General features: G+C 44.0%; 1 pseudogene; it reads right to left on the bottom strand.

Moving 5' to 3' along the window:
* Positions 1-12,770: 12,770 nt before the first annotated feature.
* LOC118664107 lies at positions 12,771-14,352 on the bottom strand (annotated as a pseudogene).
* Positions 14,353-15,674: the final 1,322 nt, after the last annotated feature.

Raw genomic sequence — 15,674 nt, 5'->3', positions numbered from 1 at the left:
TGTCACCTCTGACACGCCTGTCATAGGTTCGCCAGCACTGCCCTATACTTACCAAGACAAAAACAGGATCATCAAGTTGTGGCATTTTAATGGTAAGTCCCTGAAGAACGGTAAGCTTCCTTTCAGAAAAATAAATGATATTTAGTAGAGAATACACAATATTTGCTAGATCCCTTAAGAAATCTTTTTCTAGAAATCATGCTTGCTATTTTAGTGTTTAATTAGAAAAGAGAGAGGGATTCTGCCCATTGAACTCGCCCCAAACACGATTCTAGAGATATGATTGGATTCACCAAGGACCATTTATTTCTATCCCAGGGAATGAGGAAGTAGAGTCAGAACTCACATCCTGTTGTGCAGTTGTGTGTCTAACCCTTGGCGCCAAGTGAGTGCTTAGCGTAGCGTGGGGCGAGTTGAAGGTGTCGCTGTGGCAGACAGCTGAAACCGTGATGTAATGTTGGGATATAGCTTAATGTGGCTTTGGGCAAGAGAGAACAGAGACCTTTGGTTTGTGTCCTGAAATTTCCATCTTATTGTTTAACAAATTTTAAAGTAAGCCCAGCATTGAAAAGAAACTCACTCCAGATTGTATCATAGGATTGTACACTTAAAATCTACATAATACCATTAACCAATGTCTCCCCAATATGTTTAATAAAAAATGAAAAAATAAGTGTAATTATTTTGAGAAAAGAAAAACACACACACACACAAGACACTCAAATTTGGAGCATTGTTGCCCGAAAATGCAGAACACCAGCTCAGGTGAATGGCAAGGGCAGTGACAGGGCTTTTTACCAGAACCCGTGACGAAGACTCAGTAATTAATGTTTCTTGTGGCAGGAGAAGTGAAATTTAAAAAACAAAAACAAGTCAAAAAGGTGAATAAATCCAAATAAGACCAAAAGCATAGAAAGATCTCATTCAAAGAAATTAAAAAAACAAAGCTTGAATTTTAAAATTTAGAAGAAATGTATTTTTAAAAACGTTTGAGGAGCAGTAATTCTGCTGGTGCAGAATCTCCCAGGAAGTAAGTTTTTCCGTCAAGTGGTCATTGACGCACTTAATTCAAGCTGTTTGCAAATGTGTGAACTCTGTCTCCATTCCAAACTACTGGGAGCTGAGGGCTCGTCTCAGCCTTGCATTTTTCTTCCACCTTTTCACTCTCTGGCAAAACAAACAGCCCTCATCAGCAGCATTTAGCACCACCTTTGTCACAGCCCTTCCTGTGCACTTGCACAGCCCTCCTCACTATGGTCTCTGCAGGAATGTAGCACAGGTACTGTTAGGATCCATGCACAGGTAGCGGGAAGACGCATTAAAGAATCGCTCAAGCCCATGAAGCATGGTAGCAACCATGTTTGGGTAAATGTTTAATATTTTAACCCTGCTGACTTGGCTTCTGCCATTCTTTGCTTGTTAAAATAATAGAAAAGTTATTTTTGATTTTCTGAATTACATAAATCATCCCATTTGATTGAATACCTTATTGATTGTGAATACCCCATTGGTTGTGGTCATCCTGGTTTTAGAAAGCACATTCTTCTGTACCTGGGAACCAGGACAGCACAATTATCCTAAATTGCCTCAGAGGCCACAGATAATGTGTTCCAGTTGACTCAGTGGTCCCAAGACCAGGACTGCACAATTATCCTAAATTGCCTCGATGGCTCCAGATAATGTGTTTCTGTCAACTCAGTGGTCCCAAGACCCATGGCTCCAGGCAATGTGTTTCCATTGATTCAGTGATCCGGAGACCCAAAACTATAATTTAACTAACTTGCTCAAATTCTGCTTCTGTAAACTGCTGTTTTGCAAACCAGGTTCCTCATTCCAAACCCTGAGATGTAATCAATACCTTTGTGATTTTTGCCTATATAAATCTGGTGTTGCAGCCAACTTATCACTACGAGATTTGAGAGAGCAAAATGCCCTCTCATAGTCCCAGATTTGCAATAAATGTGACTCCTTAATTCGACTTCTTGAGGCGGCCTTGTGTGATTCGCAGGGTACATTACAACACCCATCCCTGTAGCTCAGTGATTGAGTGTCGACTTATGAACCAGGAGGTCAGGGTTTGATTTCCGGTCAGGCATATGCCTGGGTTGTGGACTTGATCCCCAGTTTGGGATGTGCAGGAGGCAGTTGATCAATGATTCTTTCTTATCGTTGATGTTTCTACCTCTCTCTCCTTCTCTGTTCCTCTCTGAAATCAATAAAAATATATATATATTTTTTTTACAAAAGAATTGCTCAATTTGTGCTCTTTACCAAGGGGTGGTTTATAAGACTGCTCCTTCCTCACCCACTTATCAAGGGCTGACACTGTAGCTATGTAAGGTTCAGGGATAGAGAGATGAAAAAAATATCTTCTGCTCTTAAGTGGCCTGCAGCCTAGTGTAAATCCAAGTGTGGAAGACAATAGTATAAAGGCTCATCACCACTGTTTCTGAGATTCTGAGGTTAGGAATGCAGCCTTTAGCTCTGAGACAAGGCCGTTAACCACCCTGGGGCACTCAAGGCATTAGCCTAGTCAAAACTGTGATTTAACAAACCAGAGTTAAACAAGTAGAGCTACCTGTGAAGTCTAGATGTTAACTAAGTACTCATGAAAGGATTTTGGAAAATAACTCTCAGGAAATCTCCTTACAAACAAAAGAATCTACACGTGCTTGTTTAGTTGTAATTTCGGAGCATTATTCCTTAGGTTTAGCGGTATTTTGAACAGTTGCAAATCTTTCTCCCTTCCTCCCTCTCTCCCTATGTACAGTACAGCAAATTATGTTCCTGTATTATTCATCCTTATCATGAAAGCAGGTGCAAGGTGCCCTAGCTAATGAGTTGGCAACTGGTGGTCCTGAGCAGCCACCTTCCCCCCAGTGCACACCAAACACTGTCACACTGTCCAACCCGTCGTTCACGCCTCCGCCCTGTATTCTGAATTTGTGTGCACTAAGATCCTGGTTGTCCTGCACCATTCGGCATGCTTGTCATTTCTTCAGCTTTTCTCCAGCAGGAGGTGTGATTGTCTTAGGAGATGTGAGCGTGTACCATGCACAGGGGTTTTCAGCATACCTTTCTGGGCTCCCTGCTGATTCACGCAGCTGGCTGTTAGTTGTAATGCTGCGTTGCTAGATTATAACAGTTCTTCTCATAGCTCCTAGTGTCCCGCTAGCAACAATTTCACTCCTTCCTACAGCTTGTCTCTTTTTCAAAAAGTTTCTATTCATACAACCTTGCTGAATTTAATATCCTGTTATTTTTTAGTTCCCACTGATAGATCCTCCCTTCCCCCAACTGGTGGGTGGAGAGTATGACGTAACCTGCAGCCCAGAAATACCTGAGTGACTAACCAGGTATGGACTATACATTGGACCACCAATCCACACCTGCCAAATACCCTAAGCCCTTGTCCTATATGGACCATGCAGTGAGCCACCAATCAGTGCGCGCCGAGTACACTCAGCCCCCACCCCTTCCCATTCCGCCCCTCAAAAGGCGTGCCCACCCTGCATGCTGCTGTCCTCCCCTTGCGAGGCAGCCCGTAGGTCCTTCTCCTCTAATAAAGCCTGTGGTCCTGGTTTTCGGCTTCTGTCTGATTTTTCACCCACTACCCTAATCTAGTTTGTGTTCCCTGTGATTTTCATAGTTATAACAGCAGCAGGCAGATTTAAAATGTTGATAAATAGGCCCTGGCTGAGTAGTTCAGTTGGCTAGAGCATTGTCCTGTTAATGTAAAAACATTCGAACCTGTAAAGAGTTTTTATGAGTTTATTTGAGCCAGCTGTCGACAATTGCTGGGAAGCAGTATCTCAAGGGATTGGGATAGTGCTCCAGAGAATGGCGGGTTTTCATCTATTTTTATACATTGCAATCAAAGGAGGGGGCGTAGGTGGGCTACATGAAATCCATTGGTGATGAATGAGAGAGGCGGGAGAAAGCAAAGGGGTGGGGGGGAGAAACCCCTGGGATTGGATAAAAAGTAAAATGATAGATATATACTTAGGTGGGTGCAGGAACAATTAACATGATAACAGTGAAGGAATTTGTGGTCTCTGTCCTGGCGCCCAGCACATTAGTTTGTGCCCCAAGGGCATCCAGAAAAAGGGAAGTTAGAAGTTACCCAGACATTTCAAGGATATGTTATCATAGATGCAAAAAGACAATAGGCTCAGTTAAGGTAAAGGCTGACCTTGTCAATGAAGATACCAACCTAGGATGTAACTACCCACCATAATAGCTATTAGTTAATGTTTTAGTTTCAGACCATCCTTTGTGGTTACTTTAGGTCTTTAAGTTTGTAAGACGGCCATGCAGGCCTTCCCTGAGCTGGTCAGGTTAGCATGTGCCCCCCCCCCCCCCCCCCCCCGCCTCGTCCATGTTACGTTTAATGTAAGGTTTCAATAAATTGACCAAGACAAGCAGGGTAAGAGCGAAATATCGCGTTTATTGGAAGCTCTTGGGTGAGGTCCCATGGTCTGGAGGTGCAGGCCGGGGGAGTCACATCCGCCTGTGCCTGGCAGAGATTTTTATGCTGCTGTTGGACCAATCAGGTTTATCTGAGGTAGCTTGTGGCGGGTGATTGATGAGCAGGAAGTTGGTGCAGCTGCACCCTGGCCATCTTGAGAAGTCTCCGGTGGTTATTCATTGGCCATCAGCACAACAGGATGCTCTGGTGGGTCCCAGGATGGCAGCTATTGTCCAGCAGGATGTGGCTCGGCAGTTCTGGGTTGTTTTGTCCAACTCAGCTGGTGGGATCAGGAAAGACCCTATTTTCCCAGCCCCAGACCTTACAGTCCACAGTCCCGATACACCAAGGTTGCAGGTTCAGTCTCCGGTCAGGGCACATACAAGAATCAACCAGTGAATGCTTAAATAAGTGGGACAACAAATCGATGTCTCTCTGCCTCTCTTCCTCTCTCCTCCAAAATCAATAAAAAAAAATTGTAAAAATAAATAGATTTGTTAAAATACTTAAAAATTGTTCAAGAAATAGAAACTGGCATATCTTGAGCCAGATTGCCTTGGTTGAAACCCAGCTCTGCCACTTGCTGGTTGGGTTATTTAACATCTGAAGAGTGAGCATAATGGTAGTACATAGGTAGGATTACATAGTGTTTTGAGTGTGGGTTCTGGCATTGGATTCAAATCTTTATCACTTCTTTGCTGTCTAACCTGAAGTTTATTTAACATTTCTAAATCGCAGTTTACTCTTCCGTAGTCCAAGGTTAATGATAGCACCTGCCTCTTGAGATTGCTGTATAGACTATGATTTGCATGTAAAGCATTTACCACAGTGCCTGAAACACCTTAAGTGCTAAACACATGATAGATATTCTTAGAAAGACACATAGCAGCATCAAAATTGATGAACTAAAACTCATATATGTAAAGCAATGTAGCTCCTCTGACTTTCCTGTGTTGAGGGGGCTAAGATAAAACTTCTCATCCTAGGTCAATGTCTCTTCCAGTTTTCAGATGGTTTCTTCCAGATTACTTTCCATTTTCTTTTGTTGGTAAATGGACAGTCTTGGCGGATTCCTCTCCCTGCCATGTCCCTCTTGGGCACCCTCCCTTCCTCCTCTTCCCTGTGTCTGGTTGCTCTCTGGGCTCAGAGAGAAGCTGTATGACCAACTGGCAGCTGGAGAGATGTATGTCCTAAAACAGATCTTCCTTTGTTGGTTCCCACTGAACTCTGATGTGTAACTCATGCCATCTCATCCCTCCTTTTAATCCTCACCTGAGGATATGTTTATTGATTTTAGAGAGAGGAAAGAAGAGAGACACAGAGAGAGACAGAGACATCAATGTGAGAGAGAAACATTGATCAACTCCCGCACTTGCCCAGACTGGGATTGAACCTGCAATCTAGGTATGTGCCCTGACTGGGAATCGAACCCACAACCTTTTGGTGCAGGGGATAATGCTCAACCAACTGAGCCACCTGGCCAGGGCACCACCTCATCTTTGAGTGTCTGCTTCTGTCCTTTCTGCAGATGCTTTTGTCCTTTCTGTTGCTAATGCTTTTGTGGCTGGTGTAGCTTGTGACCCGTTTTCCAGTTAAGGGAAATTCAAGATGGTTGCTCTTGGAAAAGGTCTCCATCGTGTCCCACTGGTGCCTGAGCCCCTCTTCATGCTCACTGTGTGGATGACCTCATGTGACCCAGTAGCATCATTCCCTTTCCACACCCCCATCCCTTGGTGTTGTTTACCCATGTCATTGTTTTCATCCTACTGTATATTACCGTACAAGGGACCTGCAGATGATCTTTTTATCAAAGTTCCAAATAGAAAGTGGGGTTTGCGTCTCCCTTTGAATTTTGGCATGACTTCAAACCATCTGGGGCATTTTAGTGCACCTTCCCCACTTTCATTGGCCGTGGGGTGTGGGGACAGAATCGAGGACTTCTTGGATGACCTCTTTCTGCCCTCTCCCCAGGGCCCCGTGGGCTTTCTATTTTTCGAGTCTGAATTGTGGGAATGCCATGTCTGCTTTCTCGCATACTCTATGGATTTTGTAAGACTCTGATTAAGTTGGCCATACTTGGACTATTTTGATGTATGGAGGGTATTAAATTCCTTTTTGAGAGTATTTCTCCTCAGAAAACCAACCAACCAACCACCCTAGCTTTCACGTCTTTTCTCTTTCTGTGTGCTAGAATTCTGGTTTGAAGATCAAAACTGAGTGTTAGGGTTTGGCCGGTGACACCGGCTGCGAAAGAATTCACAACTGAAAGAAGAGGTGCAGAGAGGAGTTTATTTCACTTTCCAAGAGAGGGAAGGGCTGGTGTATCGCTAGTCAATAAGAGCAGGAACAGAAAGCAGCTTCCATTTGTAAAGAGTAGTGGCTGCTCTTGCTAGGTGACGTGGAAGGGAGGAGGACTTGGGGCTGAAGTTGAGCAGATACCAGGGGCTGTCTTGAAAAGTCACAGTTTGTTTGCTTTCCAGGAGACAGTTGGGCAGATGTCCTAGGGAGGTGTCTTGTCAGTATTTCCTCCAAGCCTGTAAAACATGCTTAGAGCAAAAGTTATGAAGAGTTCAAAAGAGGCTTGTTTGAAGGGGAGGGGAGAAGGGAACTTTCTACCAACTAGAGCAGCGGTTCTCACCCTGTGGGTCGCGACCCCTTTGGGGGTCAAACGACCCTTTTACAGGGGTCACCTGAGACCACCAGAAAACACATACATAATTACATATTGTTTTTGTGATGAATCACTATGCTTTAATTATGTTCAATTTGTAACAATGAAATTGGGGGTCACCACAACACGAGGAACTGTATTAAAGGGTCGCAGCGTTAGGAAGGTTGAGAACCACTGAACTAGAGACTTCTTGGTGCAAATTATCCCTGAGTTATGAGAACAGCCAGGAGGAGAGGGAATGCAAGAATGTAGCTTTGCGAATAGCTTATCTTGTCTTGCAGTTTGAACGGAATGGCTGTTTGAATCAGGGGAGCTAACAATCTTGGGGTTTAATTACAAGATGCTTCTCATAAGTTGTGGAAGGTTACAGTAAGGAAAAAGAAAGGCTTTTCCCTGTCCTTGCACTGAGAAATACGCGTTTCCTCCTCAAAGTGATGAATGCTGTTGATTAGGCAGGATAACACAACATATCAGAAATAAAATTGACATCATTTAATAGTTAAAAAAATTATCCTTATTATTTGAATTTGCTATAGAAAGGGATCATTACAAAGTAGAAAAATAATATTTGTAATTCCACCTCCAGGAAATAATCCTTGTTCGTAATGTTTTCTAGCTGGGTGCTATTTGGGTGATCTAGCGTAAGTTACTTTACTATCTGATCCTCAGTTTCCTCCTCTGTTAAATGGGAATAGCTCCTCCTCCATTCACAGAGGGTGGGTTTTTTTTTAACCCTCACCTGAGGATATTTTCTCATTGATATTTTTCCACTTTCTAAAGAGAGTGGAAGGTAGGGTGAGGGGGAAAGAGGGAGGGAGAGAGAGAGAGAGAGAGAGAGAGAGAGAGAGAGAGAGAGAGAGAGAGAGAGACATCATTCTAAGAGAGCCACATCAATTGGTTGCCCCCCGAATGCGCTCAGGGACCTTCAACTTAGGTACGTGCCCTTGACTGGGAATCGAACCTGTGACCATTTGGTGCGCAGCTAAAGCTCCGACTACTGAGTTACGCCAGCCTGACCATAGAGGGTTGTTTTAATTTAAGATGGCATTTTTATTACAGAGGCAGTGATTATATGTAATTGGTGCTGATTCTATCTATTCCTCTTGTAGTACTCTATTATTTGAATGTATATATCTTATTAGTACATTTTAACATTTGGTAAAACAAATATGATACATCTTTTAAAGTAACTTCTGCCAATTATAACTTGTTTGTTCTTTAAAATTAAACATTTCATTGGTATTTTCATTAAGACTGCCTTAATGTTTATGATATCAAACATTCTAATAAGCAGTTTTTTTTTCCTGGGCCTCAGTAATGTTTGGTAGTTTGCATCATATAAGATGTTTCACATTTCTTTAAAAAATTTTTTTTTATTGATTTTTAGAGAGAGTGGGAGAGGGGAGAAAGAGAGAGATAGAAACATTGATCGGCTGCCTCCTGCACACCTCTTCCTGGGGATCCAACCTGCAACCTGGGCATGTGCCCTGACTGGGAATTGAACCCGCCATCTTTTGGTGCATGGGTTGACGCTAAACCACTGGCTACATTGGCCAGGCTCACATTTATTTTTTGCTTAAATATACTTTTTATTGTATTACAGATATCTCCTATTATCCTTCCGCCCCTGCCCCTCCTCCCAGTGCCCACCCACCCCTCCAGGTCTTCACTATCCTAGTGCCTGTGTCCACGGGCTATACATATCTATATATGTAAAGAGCCAGGGTCTGTAACGTCCAAAACGACCAAAGGCTCGACTGAACGCCAGGCTGCACGGACAGCGGGCTTAAATGCTGACCTCTCGGAGAGAGAGAGAGGTGGGGCTTATCACCAGCTGTTGCAGCTGCTGGAGCTGCTGGCGGGGCCTGGAGAGGGAAGGCGGTCTGATTCATAGCTCAGGCTGTGGATCAGACCCTGCTTCCCTCTCCAGGCCTTGCCAGCAGCCGAGCCTCTCTCTCTCTCTGAGAGGTCAGCAGTTCAGCCCGCTCGCCAGCAGCCTGGGGTGGCTATTGATCAGCCCCGCCTCTCTGATCAGGCCTGGAGGCGCTGACTGGCATAAAAACTGACTAATCAGAACCAAATCTGAATGAACTGCGAGGAGCCAATGGCTGCCTGGGAGGCGGAGCTTTGACACTGAGGGGCGTAGAAATTGACCAGTCAGAACCTAATCTGGGTGAACTGCAAAGACAGAACCTAAGGTGGGGCCTGAGGAGGGGTTTTAAGGGCAACAGCTGTTTGGTGTAAGGTGTAAAAAAGCGGTTCAATTTTTTAATGACCGGTTTGGCAGTATAGTGCATATAGCTGGCTATCAGTCCAGATATAGGGATTATGTGTTTTTTTCTGCCAAGAGCATCTCCTCCTGCTGAAAAAGGCTCCTCCCATCCCATTTAAGCAATCCTATCCTATATAATCTATCTATACCAGGGGTGGGCAAACTTTTTGACTGGAGGGCCACAATGGGTTCTTAAACTGGACCGGAGGGCCGGAACAAAAGCATGGATGGAGTGTTTGTGTGAACTAATATAAATTCAAAGTAAACATCATTACATAAAAGGGTACGGTCTTTTTTTTCAATAGTTTTATTCATTTCTAACTGGCCAGATCCAGCCCGTGGGCTGTAGTTTGCTCACGGCTGATCTATACTAATAAAAGGGTAATATGCTAATTTGATCGGGTTGACTGGCCATCTTCCGGATGTCCGACTTCCTTCCGGACAAAGCCATGGTGGTGGGGGCTGAGGCAGAGGCAGTTAGGGGCGATCAGGCCGGCAGGGGAGGGCAGTTAGGGGTGATCAGGCAGGTAGGCAGAGGCAGTTAGGGGCGATCAGGCAGGCAGGCAGGTGAGCAGTTAGAAGCCAGCAGTCCCAGATTGCTCCAGTCCACTCTGCCCTCCCTGTGCTGGAGGCCAAGGTGAGTGCCTGCACTCAAAATTGGCCCTTTAGAGGGTGCCTGAATTTCCAGCAGTCTCTTTCTGGCAGACAGCATCCCTGCTGCTTTTCATAGCCAGATGTTATGGTGCTATGGTTTCATAGCACTCAGTTCTGGTGCTCTCTGTTGGGGGGCCCAGTGTGAGTATTAGACCCAAGAGTTTTCAGTGGCAACCCCCCACAGCTGAGATATCTCTCCAAAACTTCAGCTCCTGTGTGTGGGAGCCTGGCCATACTTTTCACGCCTACGCACTTCCTACCAGTCTCTATGTGGTCTCCACTTTCAGTTCGTTGTTATCAGGGTTCTCTCCAGCTAGTCTTAAATTGATTATTCAGGTTTTTGTGGGCTTTTTTTTTTGTGTGTGTGTGTGTTTGTGTGTCTGTTGTTTTTTGTATTTTAGTTGTAATTCCAGTTTGGTCCTGAGATGGGTCTGTGAGCTCCACTTACTCTGCAGCCATTTTTCTTAAAACCTCACATTTCGTATGTTTCCTAAGCATTCTGATTGTGGTGGTTGTATAAAATGGGGAATTTTACTTGTTAAATTTCTGAACTGATTATTGGTGGTTTATAGGAAAAAAATTGTTGAGTATTGTATATTTTTAAACTAGTTCCTTACTGACTTCTCCTACTAGTGAATTTTTATTTGATTAACTTAGGTTTTCTATTTAGAAAAGCATTATCTGAAAATAGAGATTAATTTTCTCCTGTGTTTCTAAAATTTATCAATTAAAAATTCTTTGTCTTATTAAATTCACTAGAACTTCCAGAAAAATGTTAACTAATAATGAGCACACCATTCTTGGTCTTGAGTTTAATGGGAATAGGCTATCGTATTTCATTATTAACTATAATATTGGCTATTTATATACAATAACTATTTTCTAACAGATTAAGGAGGTTTTCTTCTAGTATCAGGAAGCTTTTGTATTTTTAAAATATTGCATTTAATTATTTTTGATTTTTGTGTTTATTAAAGTAATTACTTTTTAATCTTCTGATGTATTGAAGTGACTAATTAATTGACTGGTATATTAACATGCTCCTGGATTAGCATGCTATTTATATTAATAGGGAGATTAGTTTGTGATTTCCTTTGTTGTGCTCCATTTGTTAGACTTTGGAATTGGTATTGCTGGTTTGAGAAAATGAATTGGGAAGTGTGCCATCTTTTTCTGTGATTTGGAACAGTCTAAATTATATGTGAATTATCTTTCCTTAAAGCTTTGGTAGAGCTCACTATAAATTGTCTAGACGTGGTGCAGCATCTGGAGTTATTTAGGCAGAAATGCCCATTTCTTCCATGGCTATTGGTATCCAGATGGACTACTTTCTCATCATTTCTGGGAGTTTATGGGTTTTTAGAAAATCATGTGTTTCATCATTATTTTCAGAATTTTTAATTTAGAGTGGTACATTTAAATTTCCTATGCCATTATAACATGCTCCTATATCTGTGCATAAAGCCCAATTCTCAATTTTAATGATTTCAGTGTGTTTTCTATGGTTTAAATCTATGAGGTGTTTGCCCATTTTATTGATATTTTCATAGAAATTAGCTGTAGATTGATCAAATCTATTGCTTTTATTTTCTAATAATTTCTATCTTCATATTATTATTAATTTGCTTCTCCTGATCTCTTAGACTTTTCTTTTTTGACACTTTTAAAAAAATTTATTTTCATTTTCTATTTATTTTATTTTATCATTTTCTATTTTTAAAATACATAAACTTAAGGCTATGAGATTTTTTTCTGAATATAGTTTTCCTAATCATATCAATATTAATTTGTAGATTTAAAAAACTAGTTTTAATCCTCACCTGAGAATATGTTTTTGTTGTTTTGAGAGAGAGAGAAAGAGAAAGAGAGAGAGAGAGAGAAAAGGAAACATTGATGTGAGACAGAAACATTGATCAGTTGCCTCCCAGGGATCAAGCCTGAAACAAGTATGTGCCCTGACCAGGAATCGAACTGCAAGTTTTTGGCGTATTGGATGATGCTCCAACCAACTGAGCCACCTGGCCAGGGCTAGATTTTGTTGTTTTTATAAGTTTAAAAACTATTCTGTCACGGCATTTTTAAACTTTTGTAAAAATTGAGTATTATTTACAGACATTAAAATGCAGTATCTGAAGTGTACAATTTGATTTTTTTTTAAAGGGAAATAAATATTTATTCCAAGATTTGTGTACTGGGATTTTTCAGTGCCCTGTCTTTTGTAGAGCCCGAGTGGTGACAATGTGCTAGGGGCTGCTGTTCCCGGCATGAGCTCCCATTCTCTGAGGGTCCTGAGAAGGACAGTGGATTAGTCCTGGAGCCATCATGAAAGGAGGAGGTGGTCCCATTGGGTGGAGCATGTGTGGCTCCAAACCTGAGTGTGGGGCCGGACAATGCCAGGGTGTGGCGGCAGGGCAGTGGTCACCAGCTGGAGGGCCACTGCGGGGTAGATTGCAACCTTCCTAATGCCGCGACCCTTTAATACAGTTCCTCATGTTGTGGTGACCCCCAATTTCATTGTTACAAATTGAACATAATGAAAGCATAGTGATTCATCACAAAACAATATGTAATTATATATGTGTTTTCTGATGGTCTTAGGCGACCCCTGTGAAAGGATTGTTCGACCCCCAAAGGGGTCGCGACCCACAGGTTGAGAACCGCTGTGGTAGAGGCTTCTTCTGTTGCAGGAGGAAGAGGAGGAGCTCCTAACAGCCCTGAAACGGCCTTCCCCATTTCATGTTGAGTCTACACCATTGACAATGAACTTGGTAAAGGACTTCTCCCCGGCCACTTCTGCAGCCTGCCTTTTGGCACACTGGATGAAAGCACACAGCTCTCTATGCACCATGGCGATCGTCCGGATCTCTCCAGACTGGATGAAAGCACACAGCTCTCTGTGCACCATGGCGATCGTCCGGATCTCTCCAGACTGGATGAAAGCACACGGCTCTCTGTGCACCGTGGCGATCGTCCGGATCTCTCCAGACTGGATGAAAGCACACTGCTGTCTCTGCCCAACGGCGATCACCGGCTCTCTCCAAACCGGTAGGAATGATTTCTGAGATCGGTCTCAGTAGTGGTATCGCCCAGACCACCAGCATATAGTGTGGTGAGAGTCTTGTCCTCTGGTGGGTCCAGACGAGGCATTGTTGAAACCCGCTATAAGAGCTTATCTGCCACAGGGTCTTGAGTCCATAATACTGGTTTTTAATGTTCTGATCAGCAAGGGGGGTCATCTGGATTCATAAGCTTCTCAAGTCTGTGTGGACACTCCTCTCATTTCTTACATCCTCCTTTCACCCAGAAAGTGCAAATGTGGGGTTGGTTCCTTTTGTAGTAGGGTGTGGCCCGGGCCAGTGTGAGCAGCATGTTGCTGGTGGACATGGCTTTCCCCAGCATGCCAACTGGCCATGTTCCAGAAGAGTTAGAAATCTCCCTCTCCATTGTCTGTGTGTAGTATCACTTGTTGACATCTGGCTTTGGCATGTCATCCTTAAAGACAACCCTGCATCAGGAACCTGGATGGGCAAGCTATGCTCTAGATCAGCGGTTCTCAACCTGTGGGTCGCGACCCCTTTGGCAGTGGAATGACCCTTTCACAGGGGTCGACTAAGACCATCCTTCATATCAGATATTTACATTACGATTCATAACAGTAGCAACATTACAGTTATGAAGTAGCAACGAAAATAATTTTATGGTTGGGTCACAACATGAGGAACTGTATTTAAAGGGCTAGAAGGTTGAGAACCACGGATCTAGATTCAAGAGGCCGGTCTGACAGATATTCTTCAATTTACTACAGGTTTGGCACAGGTCAGTCTTCTCAAAATGCACGTGGACCCCAGGGCACCAGCGACACACTGTGAATGGCCTGGCACAGATTTTGCATTCCTTCCCATACCTTTCTTTGGTTATTCAGATATATGCGTTTTCTCCAAGACACACCTGGCCAAGAATGGCGAAGCCCGCATCCTCCCAGCTCTGCAGAGGCTGCCATCCTGAGAGCTTCTGAGGCCCCAGTGGGTTTCAGGTTGGAAGAGAACTGCCCCAATCCCATCAGGCCCTAGGCTGGTTCCTAATTAAGGTTTTAATTGAAGTAAAATTTACACACAGTGAAATGCACCTGTCTTAATTGTACAATTTGATGAGTTTTGACAAATTTGTGTAACCAACACACCAAGCAAGATACCTAACTTCCCACTCCTGTGAATGTTCCCTTGTACCCTTTTCAATCAGTCCCCTGCTCTGGACAACCACTGTTACAATCTCTATCACCACAGTCATTTTGTCGATTCATGAACTTCATATAAATGAAATCACACAGTGTATCCTCTTTCATGCCTGGCATTTCCTGCTCAGCATAATGCTTTTTATTATTTTACTAGAGGCCTGGTGCACGAAATTTGTGCACGGGGGGGGGGGGGGCGTCCCTCAGCCTGGCCTGCAACAACACCAGCATCCCGCACCCCGGCCGGCCTCTGGCCAGAGGCCTGCCCACCCATCCTCCATCCTTGCCTCCATGGGCTGGGGCATGTGAGATACTGGGGCTCGTCACCAGGGCACCACCACCCCAGCATTCTGCACGCCCCGAGGCCTGCCCACCCATCCTCCATCCCTGCCTCCATGGGCTGGGGCATGTGAGATACTGGGGCTCGTCACCAGGGCACCACCACCCCAGCATTCTGCACGCCCCGGCTGGCCTCTGGCCAGAGGCCCACCAGCCCACCCTCCCTCCCTCTGTGGGCCGGGGCACGTGGGACGCTGGGGTTCATCGCTGGGGCTACACCGCCAACGTCCAGCACCCCGGCAGCTTTGGACACCTCCATCTTTGTGATGAAGTGACAGTTAATTTGCATATTACCCTTTTATTAGATAGGACTAGAGGCCCAACGCATGAAATTCATGCAAGAGTAGGCCTTCCTTCCCCTGGCTGCTGGCACCAGCTTCCCTCTGGCACCCAGGATTTGGGCTTCCCTAGCAGCCCTGGCTTCATCTGGAAGGTCATCCGGAAGGACGTCTGGCCTAATTAGCATAGTACACTTTTATTATTATAGATTATTTAATGTCCTCTCCCCACCGTCCCCCCCCCCCCCCTTTGACTCCCTCTAGCGCATCCCTGCCACCCACCCCAGGCCTTCACCACCCTATTGTCTGTGTCTATGGGTTATGCATATATGCATACAAGTTCTTTGATTGATCACTTCCCACCCACCCCTGCCTTCCCTCTGAGATCGACAGTTTGTTCCATACTTCTATGTCTCAGACTCTATTTTGTTCATCAGTTTATTTTGTTCATTAGATTCCACATATGAGTGAGATCATGTAATACTTGTCTTTCTCTGGCTTATTTTGATTAGCATAATACTCTCCAGGTCTCTCCATGCTGTCTCAAAGGCCAAGAGATCCTTCTTTTTTACGGTTGCATAGTATTCCATGGTGTAAATATACCACAGCTTTTTTTATTCTTATCTTATTGCTGTGGCTAGCACTTCCAGTACTATGTTGACCCATATTCACTTGAGAAGAACATATATTCTGCAGCTTTGGGGTGAAATGTTCTATACATGTCAATTTAATCCATCTGATCCAGTGTGTGCCCTTGACTG

The sequence above is a fragment of the Myotis myotis genome, unplaced genomic scaffold (assembly GCF_014108235.1).
Source record: "Myotis myotis isolate mMyoMyo1 unplaced genomic scaffold, mMyoMyo1.p scaffold_m19_p_10, whole genome shotgun sequence".
Classification (NCBI taxonomy): Eukaryota; Metazoa; Chordata; class Mammalia; order Chiroptera; family Vespertilionidae; genus Myotis; species Myotis myotis.
The sequence above is the reverse complement of the archived record's forward strand: the minus strand, read 5'-3'. Positions and strand labels throughout refer to the sequence as shown.